At 51.1% G+C, this 16261-nt stretch overlaps 1 protein-coding gene and 1 non-coding gene across 4 annotated transcripts in view; one reads left to right on the top strand and one right to left on the bottom strand.

Moving 5' to 3' along the window:
• Positions 1-16261, top strand: part of LRFN2 (leucine rich repeat and fibronectin type III domain containing 2) — a 197846-nt gene that overhangs the window by 179270 nt on the left and 2315 nt on the right. The window lies entirely within an intron of this gene.
• Positions 2408-2512, bottom strand: LOC145519283 (U6 spliceosomal RNA). The gene has a single exon (XR_014063696.1). It is a non-coding gene; the product is annotated as a U6 spliceosomal RNA (small nuclear RNA).

Here is a 16261-nt window from a genome sequence, read left to right as displayed (position 1 = left end):
CAGCAGGGCCCCTCCCCGGCTGGACCAGGAGAGGGAGGAAAGTGAGCCTGGGGCCTGTGCACCCCCAATAAACAGAGCTGGAGAGGCTCCCAGGAAGCTCCAGACCTGTCTGTGCTGTGCTCACAGGATTACTTCCCTGCTGAGATCAGAGACCGCCCGTGGGGGGGGGGGGGGGGCTGTCCTCCTGGGACCCGGAAGCACATTTGGAGGCTCATTGTCCCCACAGGAGCTGCTGCCCCCAGGCTGGGGGAGGGGGTGAGGGAGGGGAAGATACAAATACTGCTTTTAGTTGTTCCCAGTTAAGACTGTGAGATGCATGGCTAGGCCCAGGCCAGCCTCACCTGAAAACTCCCAACTTGTGTGGAAGTCCCACAGCAGGGTTGATCTTCCCACTCAGTACAGGGGCGCCAACCCCGACACCCCACCAGTGACCCCAGGCAGTTCACCTTTGCCACTGCAAGAGGTCCTACTGGGAGATGGGTGGGTTGGATGGTGTTCATGTTCTCTGTAGAAACTATGATGATAGATAGATAGATAGGTGAAGACAGATAGATAGATATGATAGATAAACAGATGATAGATGGATAGATGATAAAGTAAGCATTCACTAGATAGATACGTGCATGGTCTATTGAGTATATATTGTATATCAGCGCTTTCCTTACTTTATTTTTAATTCTCATACAACTCTGCAGGTTAGCTTTGCAGACTGCTTTTACACAATCAAGATGACTAAGCTCTGGGAAGTTAAGCACTGGGATAAAGATTATGCTGCCAGTAAGATGTGAGTCAGGACTGAAGCCTAGAGCCCAGGTCACTCTGGTGTCAAACCCCATTCAGAATTGGGGACCCAGTGCCCAAATTCCCACAGCCCTTTGATGACTGTGCCTGGCCTTCCCTCCTCCTGCCTCTCCCTCACTCCCGTCACGCCTCTCCCTCTGATATTCTTGTGGAGTTCTAGATGTCAGAATTGGACACTGGAGCACAGAGAAGAAAAATGACGGGCCCAAGGTCACACAGCAAGCCCATGAGAGAGCCAGGGTTAGAGCCTTGTCCCTCCAGCTGGACTGGAGAATATTTGGTGGGTGTGGACAGTTCTACTTCTCCCTCCACTGGACAGAGTGGCCTCCCCATTGCCCACAGGGGTTTTCTCCCTACCCTGAGTCCTCCCTTCCCAGTCAGCCTGCTTGTTAGAGGCAGAGATGTCCAGGGCAGGATCAGCAGAAGTGCAGGCCAGAGAAATGCTGAGCAGGCTCCAGTAGACCACCAGCTGGAAAGGACATCTCTCCGTGGGGCAAGGGGGCAAGCACGATGGCCCTGCAGCTCAGTGAGCCAGAAGCTGAGCGGTCCCCTCGGTCGTGGGGTCCAGCCTCAGGCATGTAACTTGGAGCATCTGTCAGTTTCTCAGTCCGTCATTCATGCAGAGCTGTTGAGGGTCTTCATTAAAAAAAATGACACCTCACCTTTGCAAGCACTTTACCACGTGCAGACAGAAGCTTGGTAGGTTTTCCCAACAATCTCCTAGTCTCACTCAGCTAGTAGCTGCCGGGGCCAGGGTTTGAACTCGATCTTCAGGCACCAAATCCAAGTATCATCATGACTGTTTTTTTCCCCCAGTAAACTCTGAGACAATTAAGAAACAGCACAAAGAAACATTTATTGCTAAGTTACTAAAAGTAATACTGATTACTGCTATTTAAAAAAAAATTGTTGAAGCATTAATTTAAAATGTGTTAATTTCTACTGATGGCTGCTTTTTATTGCACAAACATATCTTGAGCACTGTACCCAGTACTTGACAAATAATATTGTGTTTAAGTGTCACAAAGATACTGTAGGATCCATGCTATTAACCCATTTTGCAGGCAAGAAAACTGAGGGAGACTTAGAGATGTGAAGTGACTTACCTAACATTGCATGGGTAATAAGCTTTTTTCACCCTAGCACAGACTTACCTGGGAAGTGATACAGTTCCAGTCTTCAAGAAGCTTCTGATCTGATAGAGGGAGGGGATTACAATGCAGGTAAATGGCAACAAGCATCTTTTTGGCCACTTTGTTACCGTGCTAAAATATACATAACATAAAAAGTACCACTGTAACCATTTTTAAGTCTGTAGTGCAAGAACCTTAAGTATATTTGCATTGTTGTAGAAGCATCACCATCATCCATCTTCACTTTTCCATCATCCTAAACTGAAACTCTGGACCCATCTGATGCTAACTCCCCATTTCCTCCTTCCCCAGCCCCTGGCAAACATTCTTCTACTGTCAGTCTATGAATCTGACCACTCTAGGTACCTCCTGTAAGGGGAGATACACAGTATTTGTCTTTTATGTCTGGCTTATTTCACTCAGCATTATGTACTCAAGATTCACCCAAGCTGTAACATGTGTCAACATTTCCTAGAAATATGGAATGCTTCATGAATTTGCGTGTCATCCTTGTGCAAGGACCATCCTAATCTCTTCTACATAGTTCCAATTCAAGTATATGAGTAGCTGAAGCAAGCGCCAGCATGACATTTTTAAGGAGTTGGTGCCACAGGTGACTCTGCCCCTGCACGGTGCCCCTGGGAAATCACAGATCTGCTGACTGGGCAGGGTTGTCTGATCTGGTACATCACTGGGTGGCACTGACTTGGTGTCTGCCGGCTGTTCTAGCGCGTTTGGAGGCGGCTGGTGGGGAATCTTCATTTTGTTCACTCCTGTGTTTACAACGAGGTATAATTGGTCTGACACCTTCTGTGTTTCTTCTGTAAGTGATGAATTGTTATTGAGCAAGTTTTTCTCAGCTCCTTGAGGAGATAAATGGCAATGATCATCGCCATCATCATCGTCATTGGGGTACCAAATGGCCTGGGAAGGGAGAGGAGGGGCAGACGTGTTTTCCCCACCAGCACACATCATGCCTCACACTCACTGCAGGAGGTTGGTACTGCTCTCCCCATTTCTCATGTGAACAAATCGAGGTTCAGAGAGAAAAACTGACCCTGAGTCACACCATTGGTCGGGGGCAGAACCAGCCTTCAACGAGAGATTTCTGCCAGGTTCCAAAGTCCACAGTTTTTTTTTCCCTGTGATGTGACTCAGACGATAAAGAATCTACCTGCGATGCAGGAAACCCAGGTTCAATTCCTGCGTCAGGGAAGATCCCCTGGAGAAGGGAATGGCTACCCACTCCAGTATTCTTGCCTGGAGAATTCCATGGACAGAGGAGCCTGGTGGGCTACAGTCCATGAGGTCGCAAAGAGTCAGACACGACAGAGTGACTAGCGCTTTGTATTTTGTATTGTGCTGACCCAATTCTTGGGGGTTGGAAGCTAAGGACAATTAAGTGCAGAGAAAAGTTCCACATCCATAGAAACTCAGATGAGGAGAGACAGAGAGAAGGATATACAGAGAGACAGAGGCCTGATGTGGGCAGGGGGCCTTGCCTGGGTTGGCTCAGCTTACAGTGGTAGAAACGTGACTTCAGGGAACAGGATGGGAGTGGTGTGGCTTAAACGTGGGAAATCACAGAGCATTTCCATTAACCACCTGCTCAGGGTGAGCTGTGGGTGCGATGCGGCTTCCCGAAAGGAGTGTTGTCTTGGGTGGTAGGGGCCTCAGGAAAAGTAGGATGTCTAGTTGGGGGAAAGTGACACTTTTCTCAGAGTTCAAACCCACCCCCGACACTCATTCATGCAGAGAGGAGGGCCAAAGACAGATGGGTGTGTGATCAGAGGGGAGCAGCTGGGGTGCAAGCTGGAGAGTGAGTCCCGAGGAGGTGGTGAGGAGGGATGGAAATATTCATCCCGGAGAAGTAGAAACGCAAGGCGGGCTGAGAGAGCTGCTGCACAATTTGGGAAGTGCCAACATATGTTCAAGAAAGAAACGCCTTGTCTCATGGGTGTCCCCATGGGGTTGAGTTGGGACCGGTGGGACCAAGTGGCAACTGTCAGACCTCAGCAGTGACAGCAGGGATTCTGAGCTGCTCAGAGTTGTGTGAGGCTGGAGGCAGGGCTTCCTGATGTGTCCGTCCAAGTGTGTGAGTGGAGGGCCGACAGCCAGAGGGGTCGACGGCCCCCTCGGCCCGGCCTTCCTGTGACCTGTGAGTGGAGATGACAGAGGGAGGACTAGAAGGAGCTGCAGCATCATGGCAGGTCAACCGGAGACGGGCCGGGCTGGAGGGCTGACTGGGCCAGTGCAGAGTCCAGCTGCCAGAGCTCGGCCAGCGGGGCTGGAGTGGGGCTGTGCGCCTGCCTCCCCAGCTAGTATTTAATCTAACCTCGTGCTGCGGATTCATCTCTGGCCTCGTTGGGACCAGATGACCCCCTCGGTCAGAATCGTTAGCATCCTCTAAGCTTGCGATGGACCAGGGACGGTTTCAATTGCAGGCACTGGCTCATTTCGTCCTCATAGCAACCCAGTGAGGGAGGCTCTATTGTCTGTCCCCCTTTACAGAGAGGTTAAGTGGCTTGCCCAAGGTCACAGAGCCGGTGAGCGATGGCACTGGGCTTGGAACTCTGGGGGTGCAGCCCCGGGCTCACATGCTGACCTCTTGGCTTTACCCTCTTGATGAAGGGATGCCATGGAACAGGGAGAAATTCCTGCCCTGACCCTGTGGTCTCAGCTGAACGTGGGGGCTGGGGGTTTCCCAAACCCTTTTCAGGTAGCTGGGTCTGTCACAAGTGCCGGGTCAGGGAGCAAAGGCAGGGCCTCCCTAGGTCAGATCCTCACCTGTCATCAGGTAAGTCCTAACTCTGGGGAGGTAGGTGAAGAGGCAGCTTGCTGGGACTTGGTTCCCTTTGGTTTATTTTCCAGTAATCTCTGCAATCACTCAGCTAGGGCTGAACGAACAGTCATCATGTGTCGTCTGAAGAAGACTTTTGGAGTCATATGCGGCGGGAGCAGGGGGGACGGGATGGGGGGAGACATGCTGTTGAAGCCACGAGGTCTCCTGTCGGCCCAGCCAGGATCCAGGCACCTCCCACATCTCCCATGAGATGCTTGCGAGATTTGCCAGCCACGAATCCTTGAGGCCTGGATTTCCACTGTCAGAGATAAACGTTACTTTTAGCTCAGCATCACCCAGTCCTTTACATAACAAACCTTCCAGTGGCTCTTACTGTGTGCCAGACACTGATCCAGGTTCCTCATGAATCATGACTCATTCAAACTTTATAACATCCCTATAGAGCGGAGATTATAAATGCCCAGTTTTACAGAAATAAGATATTTCTAGGAAAATAGGCCCAAACAGGTAAAGGATTTGCCACCCCCGCTCCGCCCCCCCCCCCACCAGCAAGTGATTTCAGCCATGAAGGGGCAGAAGCAGTGTTTGAACCCAGCATCTACCTCCAGGATCACCACTGCCCTCTACCACCTCTCTTTCTAAAGTTGTCTATTCCTGAGAAGGGTGACAGTCATAATGGTGACTGGATTCATCAGGGAATTTTCTTAATAGAGACACAGCAGAAGTCTAAGGATAGCTAGTAGATGAAAAGTGGGAAAGCAGGAACACGCTATAGCAATGGGGGACCAGAGGGGCCAAAGCCTCTCTGGTTTGGCCTGGGGCTGGCCCAGCCTGTGGACCGTGGGTAGAGGGAGGCTGCTTGGAAAGGGTCTGGACCACAGGCTAAGTGAGAGCGCTTCTGACAGTGGGGGAGGGGCAACAAGCTTGAATCAGGCCTGGGGGAGCCCCAGAGAGACCCTAGCGAACCTAGAAGTCCCAGGATCCAAGGGAACATGGAAGAGCTGAAAAGAAGGGTTGAAACTCTCCAGAGCCATGGAGAGAATGCCTAGGAAGATGGTAGAGCTCAGAGGCCCAGATTGAAGCCTACAAGATCAATTGTCCTTGTCTGGAGGGTGTCTGGGAGCCTCACAACACTCCCCGGCCTGGCCCACCTCTTTGGGGCACCAGGGCTCACATGGGAGACGGCAGGATTCCTACCACCTGCTGGAGAGGGGCGTAACAAGAGCCTCAGCGAGTAGAACTCTGAGATGGTGGGGTGCTTCCCAGCTGCACTGTCCACTGTGGCAGCCGCTGGCCACATGTGACTGTTGAGCCCTTGAAATATGCCTAGTGTGATGGAGGAACGAACTTTTAATTTCATTTAAATTAGTTTGAAGTTAAATTTAAAAGGCCATGTATAGCTACTGCATTTTATTTATTTTATTTGTTAGTTGCTCAGTCGTGTCTGACTCTTTGTGACTCCATAGACTGTAGCCCTCCAGACTCCCCTGCCCATGAGATTTTCCAGGCAAGAATACTAGGGTGGGTTGCCATTTCCTTCTCCAGGGGATCTTCCCCACCCTCCCACGTTACAGGGGGATTCTTTACCAACTGAGCCACCTGGGAAGCCCAGCTACTGGATTGGGCAGTGCCAGTACAGAACATTCACTTCATTCAAAACGTTTCTGAGGGCCTACTATGGGCCAAGGATTGTTCTAGAGGCTGGGGAAATATCAGTGAACAAAGGAGACAAAAAACCCTGAGTTTAACTCTGAACTGAGATTCTAGTGGAAGGAGAGAGAGATAATTAACAGGAAGCCTAGTAGATAAGCAAATGATAGTGTCTGTCAGGTAATAAAAGTGCAGTGGGAAGAGACAGCAGAGTAAGGGGCTTGGAGGGGGCAAGGTAGAGATGGGAGAAGCTGGCAATGTTAAGTGGGGCAGTTAGAGGAGGTGACATTGGAGCAGAATTGAAAGAGATGAGGCAGGGAGCATATGGGCATCTGGAGGAAGAGCATCCAGGTAAGGGCAACAGGCAGTGCAAAGGCCCTGTGGCAGGAGCACCCTCGACAAGTCTGAGGAGTAGCAGGGAGGCCAGGTGACTGGTGCAGGGTGAGCTGGGTGAGTAGGAGCAGGGGAACTGGGAGGGGTGATAAGAGATCACAAGGGTCCTGTGGGGCATGTGAGACTCTGACTACGTGAGACAGGCCTCACTGGGAGCATTGGGCAGAGGAAGGACTTGACCTGACCTGGGCTTTAACAGGACCCACTGGCTGTTTGTAGAGGACAGAAGGGGGTGGGGAGCCAGAGAGTTCATCCGAGGTCAGTCCAACTGGGAGTTTTGATCCTCAGCCCCACCTGCTGTCCTCAGGGCTGTGGGAATGGATATTGGGGTTCTCTGCCTCAGAATCTCAGCCCTGTTGAATGCGGCTCCTTTACTTTCTGATGGGCAAAATCACTGCCAATACGACAGAGTGCCTCAGGCACCCAGGTGGGCCCCCGTGTTTTCAGGAGAGGCAGGGGCTATAGGGCAGTGACCGAGCCTGACCCCTGGCCCCTGGCCCTTCTCAGAAGTTAATGAGAGGCTCTTGATTCTTGGAGCCCTCACTGAGTCGAGCTGCCTCGACAGGAATCCTGTTTTGAGGAGGAGCCACGGGCCTGCCCCTGTTATCCCTCTTTGCGACCCAATGGTCTGTAGCCCACCAGGCTCCTCTGTCCATGGGATTTTCCAGACAAGAATACTGGAGTGGGTTGCCATTTCCTTCTCCAAGGAATCTTCCTGACCCAGGGATTGAACTCGGATCTCCTGCACTGTAGGCAGACACTTTACAGGCTGAGCCACCAGGGAAGTTTGTTATCCCTCAGGGCCCTGCATTTAGAGAAGGCCAGCATTGGGCACAAGACCAGAAGAGGGGATTCTGCATACATATTGGTAATTACAGTCTTTCTCTCTAATTGCTCTCTGATCCCAAGACCAGAAACAACAAACACAAGAGACAGGTCCTTCCAGACCCGTAGGAGTCTGTCCTGCTGAGTTTGAACACAGCCTCAGAATTCTCAACACCAGCCCTTGTCTAATCCTCGGAGCTGGCACACAAGACAGTGTATTTGCAAAGCCTCTAGAACCCAACTCCTGGCTCCTAATTTGGTGACTTCATTTCCTACCACTCTCCCTTTCCATCACTCTGTTTTGGCCAAACCGGTCTTCTCACTGTCCCTGACTCAGGGCCTTTGCACTGGCGGCAGCTCCCTCTATGGGAAAACTGCCCACAGAGAACCAGGTAGCTCCTTCAGTTCCTTCAGACCTCCCAGAAGCTTTCAGAAGTATTAGGACAACACTTACCACTCATGGAACTCTCATCTCTAATTAGCTCTGTGGCTTCAGGTCAATTTTGTTAATTCCCATCTCTAAAATGGGGAGCATTATTATGAAAGATACTTCCCAGGGTTATCAAGAACATTGACTGAGAGTCCTGGGTTCAAACCTTGGCCAGGCACAAATGTTTTCTCTGTGAGACCTTGAGCAGATCACTTAACTCCTCTGAGCCTTGATTTCTTCTTCTGTAAATTGAGGGTAACAATAGTACCTCCCTCATAGAGCTGCTGTGGGGATTAAATCAGTTAATACAGGTAGAGCACCCAGAACACTGGTTGGCATATAGTAAGTGTTCAATAAATGTTAGCTGCCATTGTAGTAATATACGTTTGTGTTTTTGTGTTTTACTGGCTGTCAAACAGTTAGCTAGACACTGAGATTTGCTTCTGCTATGATCTGTTTCTGCTCAGTTCAGTTCAAGGTAATAATATGGTACAGGGAAGATCATGCTGGGTGGCCCGGCAGCCCTGGCTTACAAAGCTGGCTCAGCCGCCTTCCTGCTGTGTGAACTTGAGCAGGTGACTGATCTGCCTGAGCCTCAGTTTCTTCGTCTGTAGTGTGGGGATAATTATTCCTACTCATAGAGTCAGTGTGCAGAATCAGAGAGACCCTGCCTGTCGAGTGCTGGGTGCGTAGCATGTACTCAGTAAATCATATGCCAGATAGACCCAGCCTCATGGGTTCTGCTCCATTGCAGTTGTGCAGCGAAGCCAACAGGCCCCTTTGGCACTGGCAGGTGGAGGGAGAGGCTGGGGAGCCAGGCTGCTTGCTTTGGTTTAATGAGGCCCTTTCATGTGCCTTGAGATGTCATGGCCAGCCAGGGAGCTTGGCAGGCTGGTGATTCTGTGAAGAGCCAGTAATGAGGGTGCAGAGCCAGCGAAGTGGAGTAAGGGCAGCTTGACGTGGTCTCCAAATTAGCACCGGGGCTCAGCAGGAGGCCAGTGCATCACTGACGGGGGAGGGGAGAGGGGAGGGGAGGAAGGGAGAGCACCTCAAAGTGCTGGGAGCTGAGGGGGATAGAGGCTGAGGTGAAAGACGTGGAGTCGGCTCCCAGCTCCAGGAAGGCAGGAATTGTATTTCTTGTGTAGACCCTAGCATCGACTGCTTCCTCTTACACAAATATCCACATACCCCTTCAGTCACCCCCTTACACACACACACTCACCCCCTCTCTTTTTCTCTGTCACACACCTACACATAATGAACTCCTCAGGTTCACCTCATCGTATCTGCAGGGGGCTGGATTAGTCAGGAGAGGCCAACTACCAGGGCAAATGGAGGCACACGCATAAAGCCTCAAGCACGGTCAAGTTTGACTTTTTGCTTTCCCGAGGGTCCAGGGTGGTCTCCCGGGTTTGTCAGGGGGCTTTCCTCACATGCAGACTTGGGCACCAGGTTTTCAGCACCCCTCAGGTGGGCTGAGGCTGGTCACCACACCCAGGGTCCAGGGAGAATGGAGCGGGGACTCCCACTCTTTCCGGGCCTGGCCCAGAGGTGCACACACTGCTGCTGCCGTGTTCCCTTCACCAGAACTCTCCCCCTGGACGCCGCCCAGTGCACAAGTGGCTAGGAGTGAGGTCTGGAGTGAGCCCGTGAAAGGGGGACAGTCGTCGGTGGTCCGCTCACAGGCTTTGCCCCAAGGTGGCCTCTGAGAACCTCTCCCATTCCCATTCCCAGATGTTCCAGGAATAGTGTAGCTTTAATGGTAGTAGTAGTAGTAAAGCTAATAGTAGCTTTAAAGGTAGCAGTTAGGGAAAAGTAGACTTGGCCTGCAAGTGTCTCTGGGAGAGGTCACGTGGGGAGTCCCCTCAGAAGTACTGGGGGATATGTGGAGTCTCTGGGGCACTGGGGAAGCTGGGTAGAGGAGGGACATAGCAGTGACCAACACTGTACGGAACCAGAACCTTTGTGTGCCATTTGTATGTGAACACCTACACACAGACACACACACACACGTACACACACATGCTCACAAATACTCAGGCAGTCAACTCTCAATGACAGACACACAGACGTGTCTCCCACACGTGTTCACACACACACACACACACACACAGTCACACAGTCCAACACGTATCTACATGCAAGTTCATGAAGATTGTCAGGGGTGCCCATCAAAGATGTAGAAAAATGCCTTTCCAGGAAGATTTCCTTAGGACCAGCCAGTGTCTGAGAGTCACCAACCATCATGTTATATTTAACTAAGAATCCCTCAAATTTGTACAGGCCTTAACATTTAGCAAAGCACTCTTTCATTCACTGCTCAACCATAGGGCAAATATTTACTCAGCAGTGACTCAAGGCCAGATACTATGATTGGCAGAGGAGATGCAAAGATGAAGACACAGCCTATGTCCTCCAAGGAGACACAGGCATCTGTGGAGAAGGGCTCTATTGGAGGAAGGCAGGAGGGGCTGTGGGAGCAGAGAGCAGAGAGCAGAGATGGGGTCGGAGGTGACACTGAGTCAGGCCTCGAAAGATGAGGTCACCAGGTGGAAAAACACAAGTGATTTCCAGAAAGAGGGGCTGCTCTGTGCAAAAGTGCCAGGTGGTAGATTTAGGGAGTGATGAGTGATTCTGAGAAGGTGGCAAAGTGCTTCCTTCAGTTGGAGTTCTACTAGATAAGATGTGATGCTACTGACATGAAGTAATGACAGTTTTCTCCAGAAATGCAAGGAAAAAACAAAAATTTCCTTCTTGTCGTCTAAAGTATATGTTCTTGTGTCACCTAGGACTCAGTCAGGGGAAGAAAGGAACACTCTAGATCTAAGAAGGAATCTGGTACTGGGGTTGGGTTACAGGTAATGGAATTGCTGAGGGGTCAGCATCGCAGAGATTAGCTACAGCCAAAAGCCACTGCCACCACCCACCCCATCCAAGGATTTCAGGTACACGGAGGAGATGGTTTGATCAAAGCCTAAGATCCAGGTCTATCTGGCAGGAGCTAGAACCCCTGAAGGTGGGATCACAGGGGAGACTCAGGAACTGACAAGGAGATACCACTTGAAGCAGAAAAAGAGGAAGAAATACCTGGCTCTCCCCTCCCCCTATCTGCTAGGGCCTCCATTGGCCAACTCTACCTGGGAGGCAAAGGAGCTTGGGAACAGGCAAGGGAGTCTGGGAAATGTAGTTCCTCGTCGTCCAGGGGAGGGAAGGTGAAGGGAAGAGAGATGGCAGAGAATAACCAGTATGAGAATGATAACCACTATGAGAGAGTAACCAATATGCTCCTGTGTGATTTCTTCTAAAACCTCTGCTATCAACTATACAAATCAGCTGTAGATTTATTTGCTAGTGTTAAACTGAATGAACAAATACCAAAAGAATATTAATAGAAAAAAAAAAAGGAGGAAAAACAGCTCAGAAGCAGCCACTTAATGCTTGTTTTGTTTTTCCTGGGTAAGCGCTTGGGGTGCCAGTTTTAAAATGTGCTTTAGAGTGTATGAGTTTAATTAAATTTAACACTTTGGAGCAACTTAAAATAGCAATTCATGTTTTCTACTAAAAGAGATGTCGCCAGTTTATGCGATGGAAAGAAATCTATCAGGATTTCAAGATGAGTCTTTCACAAAGAGGGCTGTGACCCAATAGTTGTGCCAGGCATCTTTTTTTTTTTTTTTTTGCCTCTCCAGATCCATTTGGCCCTCCTGCCCACTGCTGTGTGCCCTGAAAGGCTGACCAATATGCGCCCATGAACTCTGGCTTTCAGCTGGGTTTGGTCATGCGGAGCAGTAGCAGAAGAGTGGGAAGAGGGAAGAAGTTTGAGGCTGGGGTACCTATTTGTCTGGTTCTCACCCTGTACGGTTGCCCCTGGTTGTCTCTGTCCCTCAACCAAGTTTTCTAGACTGATGAGTCTTGACAGGGGGTGATTTTGTCCCCAGATGGTAATGTCTGGAGACATCTTTGGTTGTCATAAATGGGGAGGAGGGCTACTGGCATCCAGTGGGTAGAGATCAGGGATGCTGCTAATGAACACATATAGTACACAGGACAGCCCCGCAGCCAAGACTTATTGCCCAAGTGTCAGCAGTGCCAAGGCTGAGGCACCCTGCTCTGCCTAGGTCAGTGCTTCTCAAGATATTTGTGGTGAAAAAGCTTTCTTTTTTGCAGACCAATGCTTTTGTAAGAATATCATAGAAACACTGTATCAGAAAAAAATGATCACTCATTTAGGTGTCACAACCAGCGCTAAATGGCTGTAAAACGTCCTTAAAGCTTACTGTCAGTGTCTGTGCTGTCTGATCATGGACCAGGAACAAACAGCTCATGAGCGACCACCCACCTGTGTGCCACACTCTGAGGAGTGCCGACCTCTGTGAGTCTCCTTCCCGAATCTGGAAACAGCTTGGCTGTGACTAGCCCTGGGTTACCGCGTGTGCTCTGTGGTCCCCCATTCCCGGTCCACTTCTTTGTAATGAGTCCCTTTACAAGTGGTCCTTTATCATCCCATTGCTCTGTGACTGTGCCCTCTGCACCACAGGGCCTGACTGATTCTGAGTTGTTTAAAGAACGTGGGCTAGGATGAGGGTGTGTGAGTGGAAGGACAAGAATGGGATGGGAAGTCTGGATTGGGAGCCCAGCTCAGGACCCTGGACGTCCCTTGTAGGTCCTGGCTAGCCTTTGAAAACTGTTTCAGTGGCCAGGGGACACGTCCAGAGTTGTGCTTTAGCTGGAGCACTCTGGAGATGATGCTGCTGAGCACAGACTTCAAGGAAGCACAACCAGAGGCGGGGAGGCCAGTTTGGAGACCACTGCCTCCATCCAGACCAGAAATGGCGAGCCCCAAGCAAACGCATGAGTGTGGTGATGGAAAGAGGGAGAGGTTCAGAAGGTATAACCTGCCAGCCAGAGTGCTAATAGGTCGTGGGTAGGAGTGAAGTTGTTAATAACCTGGGTTCTTGGACTCTTTAATCAATGGAAATTGCTAAGGGCCAGATGAGAAATTCAGGCAAGGCTTTATTGGGGCTCCTGCTGCAGCACAAGGAAGCAGAAACAAGTACAGGTGTCCTTACACCCCAGTGGGGAGGGGGCCTGAACTGGTCCCCTAAATGGGATGAGCATGGGACAGATTGGTGGGTCAGGCTCAAGGGGTGGCTTGGGTGGTCTGCCCACCCCTTTGTTGGTGCCACATGCAGAAATCATGCACAGGACCCTGCTTTTGTTTCTAGCACCTCAGAAGTGGCAGTTGGGTTTTAGCCTTTTTGTATCTTGTTGTTCATCATTTGTCCCAACTGCGCATGCACGCAGTTACTTTAAGTCTCTGGTAGCTTCTTTGTAGGGTTTCCCTGATGGCTCAGATGATAAAGAATCTGCCTGCAATATGGGAGACCCCAGTTCAATCCCTGGGTCAGGAAGATCCCCTGGAGAAGGGAATCTTCTTTGTATTCTGTTGCTCGAGGAGACGTTTGTCCAGGTGTAAGCACTGCAGTGAAGGGCCCCAGGTCCCAGTCTGTCTCAGAGAGGGATCCAGGCTCCCCAGATCTAGCCGGGGGCTGGTCAGTAGTCAGAAACAAAATGGGGTGGACATGGCCACGTGGGCAGGAGATGAGGTTGGTTCTGTCACTAGGGTTTGAATAGTGTCTGATTCACATGATCTTTTCAGTCAGGCTATCCTTTCGCTGCCTGGAGTGGTGAGCAGTCTTGCTTGTGATTAAGAAACAGGCTCTGAATCCCAGATCCAAATCTGGTCTCAGCTCCATTCCCCCAAGGGAAAGCGAAAACAGCTTAGTTTCCTCCTTTCCTAAGTGGGAATGATACCTTATCATTGTCAGGAGGCTAAATGAGATGCTACATGTAAACTTCCCAGCACAAGGTTAGCACTTGGTGAACATTGGTTATTATTGTCAGCAAAGGAAAGCTTGACTTCCAAGGCGGTTTGAGCCAGCTGGTTCTAGTTCTCCTGTTAAGTCCACACACACATTCCCCACACCCCACCCCCTAACCCTCCAGAGAAAACAAGAGCTGCTTTTCTGCTCTTAATCCTGGGAAGCAGGCTTTGCTATATGGCCTTGCTTCTGATGGACCGTTTACAGTGCAAGGATTTCCCCAGCCTGACCCTTCATCCCCAGCGCCAGCTGCTTGCTAAGGATCAGCCTCACCCTGTTAACACCTCCCTTAACAGCAGCCCAGTTGCAGCTTCATCATATCATGATCTTCCCTGACTTGGGAAGCAAGGGGGATGGGGAGAGGCCAGGCAGGGTCCACAAAACGTCACCCCAGGAAGTGCAGGAAGATAGGGCAGTGGCTGAGAGGCAGCAAGGCACAGCGATCAGGAGCAGAGGCTCTGGGGCCAGACTGTCTGGTTTGGATCCCAGCTCTGCCACTTACTAGCTGGGCACTCTCAGGCAGGCAGCTTAACCTTTCTGTGCCTCAGGTTCTTACATGTAAAACAGTAATAATAACGACCTCCCAACAATTATTGGATTAAATGAGTTAATCCTCTTAATGATCCTGGCACCGAGTGAGCCCTCAATGTTGGTTACTCTTAGTAGTAGTAGTAATAGCTGGGTTGGCTTCCAGGATAAGACGGCTAAACACTGAGATGATTTCTAGGCTCAGAGTCCCTCTCCTGTGTCCGGGATTGTAGTGAGGTTTAAACACAATATTGAGTGTGAAAACCCTTGTCACATACCAGGGGTTCAATAAACCAGCCAACCGATCCCCGCCCTGAAAGGATATGTTCTTTTATTGCTCATGACCCAGCGAGGTGTCTGAGTGAGGCGGGTCAGAGCGGCAGGAGCTGGACCGCCTGGGTTTGAATGCCGGCTCTGCCATGTGATGTTTGCCTCACACCTCTGCAGAAAAAAGGCCCCGACGGTGGCTGCTTCAGAGAGCTGCTGTAGGGCTAAGCGAGTTGATAGACATAGGGTCCCTAAAACAGAGCCTGAGACACATTGGCCACTAAGCATTTGCTCTACTGTTGTCGGCTTTCCCAGTGGCACTAGTGGTAAAGCACCTGCCTGCCAGTGCATGAGACTAAGAGACTCGGGTTCAGTCCCTGGGTCAGAAAGATCCCCTGGAGGAGGGCGTGGCAACCCACCCTAGTATTCTTGCCTGGAGAAGCCCCATGGATAAAGGAGCCTGGCAAGCGGAGAAGCCCCATGGATAAAGGAGCCTGGCAAGCGACGGTTCATTGGGTTGCAAAGAGCTGGACACAACTGAAGCGACTGAGCACACACGCTACTGTTGCTACCATTCTGGATGTGCATCGCTCCTGCCACTCCAACTCACGTCGCTCACGTGGCTTTCCTGAGGTGGAAGGAAGTGGACTCTGCACAGCAGTGGGCCCAGCAGAACCGAGGTCCTGTTTGTGGAGGAGCGTGAGCCTCAGTGGGCTGAGTTGCTCCAGGAAAGGGAGTGGCTGACCTGCAACAGGCCTGGGCAGGGTTTTCACTGAGATGAGGAAAATCATCCTCATTTGTGGAAAGGAATAAGCCCAGACTGTGGATCTAGAAGCTAGTGTCAAAGCCCCAACTGCCTCATCCTGGCAGTCCCAGCTGTGTGACCTCAGGCAAATCACTTAACTTCTCTGAGCCTTGGCCAGTCCTCCTCTATGACCTGAGGGCTCAGGATTACCGTGATGCACAGGTGGAACAGATAGACCTAAGGGGCTGGGTGCAGAGCCTTTGCTGGATCCAGGCCCCTACCTCCTCCACTCACCTCTTCTGCCCCAAGCACTGTAGCTATAGGATGGAGGTGGGCATGGGACAGAGGACTCAATTTCCTCGTGTGGCTTCCCCAGCAGCCTAGAGGGGCCACGGGTGAGGCAGGAGGCAGGAGCTTCCAGGGCTACCCACTGACGGGACGTCAATACCTGCCTGTCAGTCCCAGCCTCCATGCGCGGTTCCCAGGTGGAAGTCTTCAGGCTCCAGTATTTCATGTTTGAGGTCTCAATTAAGCTGCCGGGCTCTGGGTGTGAGCCGTTGACAGGCACAGATGGCGCTGGAGTAGCAGGGGACAGGAGGATACCAGGCTGTTTGGGGGGTGGGGGGAGGCGTGGAGGGGTAGGGGAGGCTGCAGAGAGACCTGACTCCTTCCGGCCGAGGTGAGTATTTCTGCAAGAGTGTATATGGGATGAGACAGGCGTCGTTTCTAAGAACTCCCATGCTGGAGGGGCTGAGGCTAGGGGGGACCGGCTTCAGTGTGGGGGGACTGCTGCCCCCTCCCTTA

This window comes from Giraffa tippelskirchi, chromosome 8 (assembly GCF_054371585.1).
Source record: "Giraffa tippelskirchi isolate mGirTip1 chromosome 8, T2T-mGirTip1v1.2.pri, whole genome shotgun sequence".
Classification (NCBI taxonomy): domain Eukaryota; kingdom Metazoa; phylum Chordata; class Mammalia; order Artiodactyla; family Giraffidae; genus Giraffa; species Giraffa tippelskirchi.
This window is presented reverse-complemented; position numbering and strand designations above follow the sequence as displayed.